Raw genomic sequence first — 4,439 nt, 5'->3', positions numbered from 1 at the left:
CTTCCTGCTCAATTTTGCTGCAAACCTAAAATTGCTCTAAAAAATGAAGTCTATTTGAAAGGAAAGAAAGTAAATGTCTCTCACCAGGTGGATACATTGAAAAACAGTGCCTGTTTCCTAGGATGTAATTAGATTGGGCCCCTCTCAGCCAGGTGCTTTTGTGCAGGGTCTGCCTTCTGGCATGTCTTCATTTTTTCTTTTATTAATTTCTGTTCTTCATTATCTCCTTCCTTGTACTTTCTTTTGTTGATCCTATGTTCCTTTTTTTAAACTTCTTAGGTTATTCTCTTGACTCATTAATACTTTTCTTTTTTTTCTAGTATAAGAATTTGAGCTCTTAAATTTCCATCAAGTATGGCTTTAGCTGCACGCCATAACTTTTGATATATATATTTTCATTATTATTTGATTCTAAGTATATCCTATTTCCACTATGATTTTTTTGACCCATAAATTATTAGAATTATTTTTTTAAAAATTTCAACCACATGGAGCTATTATGCTCTTCTTTTACTGACTTTTTTTTTTTAATTATTTACTTATTTATTGGCTGTGTTGGGTCTTCATTGCTGCACACGGGCTTTCTCTAGTTGCGGTGAGCGGGGGCTACTCTTCATTGTGGTGTGTGGGCTCCTCATTGCGGTGGCTTCTCTTGTTGCAGAGCACAGGCTCTAGGTGAGCGGGCTTTAGTAGTTGCGGCACACAGGCTCAATAGTTGTGGCTCATGGGCTTAGTTGCTCCACAGCATGTGGGATCTTCCTGGAGCAGGGATTGAACCCATGTCCCTTGCACTGGGAGGCGTATTCTTAACCACTGTGCCATCTAGGAGGTCCTTTACTGACTTTTAACTTAATTTGCATTATGCTTAGAAATGGAGTTCTGTTTGTTGCTAATTCTTTGAAATTTGTTAAGACTAGCTTTATGACCTGGTCAATTTTAGTAAATTTTGCGTGTGTGCTTGAGTAGACAAAGCATTCTCCAAATTGTTGCGAGCAGGGTTCTGTACCTGTCCACCAACTGTGTCTCTGTTACTGCGATAGCTTCCTGTTTTTGCCCTTGTTCCCCTGCAGTCTAATCTCTGCACAGCTTCCATAGGCGTCCTTTATTTATTTATTTATTTATTTATTTATTTATTTATTTATTTTTGGCTGTGTTGGGTCTTCGTTGCTGCATGCGGGCTTTCTCTAGTTATGGCGAGCAGGGGCTATTCTTTGCTGTGGTGCGTAGGCTTCTCATTGTGGTGGCTTCTCTTGTTGCGGAGCATGGGCTCTAAGAGCACAGGGCTTCAGTAGTTGTGGCTCGAGGGCTCAATAGTTGCAGCTCACAGGATCTAGAGTGTAGGCTCAGTAGTTGTGGCACACAGGCTTAATTGCTCCATGGCGTGTGGAATCTTCCTGGACCACGGCTTGAACTCGTGTCCCCTGCATTGGCAGGTGGATTCTTAACCACTGTGCCACCTGGGAAGTCCAGGCATCCTTTAAAACACAGAGCAGATCGTGTCACTCATTGGCTTCAGAACCTTACACATTCTAAGTGGTGTCAAAACCAAAGTCCTTACAATGGTCTGCATGATCTCTCCGCAGGGTAGGCAATTGCATGACCCTGAGAGTGAGTGCCTAACCTGGGCATCTAGATACACAACGTGCCTTACCCTAGTCTTGACCCTGCCCTCCTCACCACATCTGCCAATACATCCCCCTTGGTTACTCCACTCCAGCTGTACCAGCCTCCATACTGCTTCTGGAATGTATTAGGTAGCCTCTGACCTCAAGACCTTTGCATTCTGTTTCCTTTGCTTGAAATGCTCTTCTTGCGGAGGTCAACGTGAAGCTCTGCTCTCGCCTTCTTAAGAGCTTTGATCATTTGCTGAATGAATGAAACTCAAACTTGTTCGTAGTTTCTATAACCTTGTTAAATTGTTGTCTGCCTGACCTATCCATTATGTCATTATGTTGATGATTTTGTTAACTTTTCCTTGTAATTCTGTCACTTTTTTTGCACGAACATATAATGTACACATGTAGCTATTTTATTCAGGGCACAGGGGTTAGAATCATTATAAGTGTTCTTTCATTCAGAATTTATTTGGTTCTTTCTTTCAAGTCTGCCTGGATGATTTTTTTGTTTTACTAAAGTAATATTTTTCTTTTTTTTTAATTTTTTTGGGGGTACACCAAGTACAATCATCTGTTTTTTATACACATATCCCCGTATTCCCTCCCTTCCTTGACTCCCCCCAGTAATATTTTTCATAGATTCTCATTGCACCTTTTTTTTCCATGTTTAATTTCTCTGAAATTGTGTTGCATCTTTCAGTTGCTGTGATAGAAGACATTGATTCACACTTTACCTGTAGTATATTCTCATTCTTAGAGTTATTTAAAATAACAGCGAACCTTAAAATTGATGGCTTCTTAGATTTTTTTAAATAAATAAATAAATTTACTTTATTTATTTATTTATTTATTTATGGCTGTGTTGGGTCTTCGTTGCTGTGCACGGGCTTTCTCTAGTTGTGGCAAGCAGAGGCTACTCTTCGTTGCAGTGCACGGGCTTCTCATTGCAGTGGCTTCTCTTGTGGAGCATGGGCTCTAGGCGCACGGGCTTCAGTAGTTGTGGCATGTGGGCTCAGTAGTTGTGGCTTGTGGGCTTTAGGCTCAGTAGTTGTGGTGCATGGGCTTAGTTGCTCCGTAGCACGTGGGATCTTCCTGGACCAGGGCTTGAACCTATGTCCCCTGCATTGGCAGGTGGATTCTTAACCACTGCGCCACCAGGGAAGTCCCATGGCTTCTTAGATGTGACAAAATTCCATATGATTTCAAAATTTTAATGTTATTTTGCTGCTTGCTCAGTTATCTAACTTTCTTATGTAGTATCATCCTGTACCTTCCTCTAGAAGGCAATTTTGTCCCCTAGGGTATATTTGGCAATGTCTGGAGACATCTTTACTGTTACTGCTTGGAGGGGAGGACAGCTACTGGCATGTAGTAAGTAGAGGCCAGGATTGTTGCTAACATTGCTAGGTTAATTTGCATAGCATTTTGTTCCTTGCTTCTTTTTTTTTTCCCTTCAATTACCTTTCATTTCTTTAAACAATTCATAAATAGTCATTTTATATTCTGTAGCTGATCATTCTAGTATCAGTTGCTTTTTGTTTTTGCTGACTTATTCATGATACTTTTTTCCCGTGTGTTTGTGTGTGTGTGTGTATGTGTGTATAACATTTGGCTGAACTTAATTTGAGGGAATCCTGACAGGCTTGATTGAGAAAGCTTCTCCAGCAGGGATTTATGGTTGTTTCTGTTGGGTTTAAACCTCCTGATCTGGTTGAGAGCAATTCCATTATTACAAATTCACAGAATTTTTTTTCAGATTGAAATATATATATTTATATTAGTTTTTTCCTCCTGTAACCAGAATACACAAACTAATTCCTTTTGGTATCTTTGCACAGATTGGAAGATTTTCAGTGGCAGGGTTGGTTCAACCCATCCAAGACCTGGTCTCCCATCCTTTGTGTTTCTGCTGTTGGTAGCTCTGGATTTGACCTTTGCTCACCTATCTGGTTTTAGTATTCAGTTCCCTCCAAGCCACCTTTAGGGACTTCCCTGACATGCTTGCAAGCTCAGCAATGCATTTAGAGGGAAGTTTGTTGTAATCTCTGGAGCCTCTGGGTGTGGCATTTTAGAACATCTCCACCACGTCTCCCAAAGCAAGTGGCCTCCCTCCAGCCTTCCTTTCCTGCTCTTGCATCCCATCTCACTTCTCAGCTGAGCAGTCACAAGGACAGCAGGACTTTCAGGTCACTGGGGCTCCACCTGCTACCTGGGCCTTGATGGAGAGGACACTCGGGGACCCCTAAGCAGTTGTCTCTGAGAGGTCCTGGAGACCAACAGGTACAGCCTTACCCCCCTTTCAAAGGGGGAGAGGTTGGGCTAAAGAAGCTAATGGGGCAGAGGCTCAGGGACCCCTTCCCCCTTCTAAGGCAGAACCGAGCATATTTGACCCTCAGAAGGGATAATTTTTTTTAATACTCCCTCCTCTATGTCAAAATTATTTACAGTAATAAATGTGAAATAAAACTGTATGTGATGTTGTAGGCATTTTGTATTTCAAAATAGACCCAGATATTGCTTCAGTTGCCTCTTCTTTTGCTTAAATTTTGTTGTTGTTATTATTGTCGTTCTTGAGCTCCATGAAGTCAAGGTCTGGGGTGCCCACTCTTCCCATTTCTTAATGAAACTCAGAATAATTACGGACAAGTTGCTGGTTTCACAACAAAAAGTGCTTCAAGTTCCTTCAAGTTCTCAAAGCACAACCAAGCACAACTATTTATTCAATAGCTTTGATAGCTACCTGCAGTTTGATCTTTGCACTTGTTATTTGTGAAAATATGTGTGGTGTGTGTGTGTGTGTATATATATCTCTGCCCATAGTTC

The sequence above is a fragment of the Hippopotamus amphibius genome, chromosome 13 (assembly GCF_030028045.1).
Source record: "Hippopotamus amphibius kiboko isolate mHipAmp2 chromosome 13, mHipAmp2.hap2, whole genome shotgun sequence".
Lineage (NCBI taxonomy): Eukaryota > Metazoa > Chordata > Mammalia > Artiodactyla > Hippopotamidae > Hippopotamus > Hippopotamus amphibius.
Note: the sequence above shows the minus strand (reverse complement) of the source record.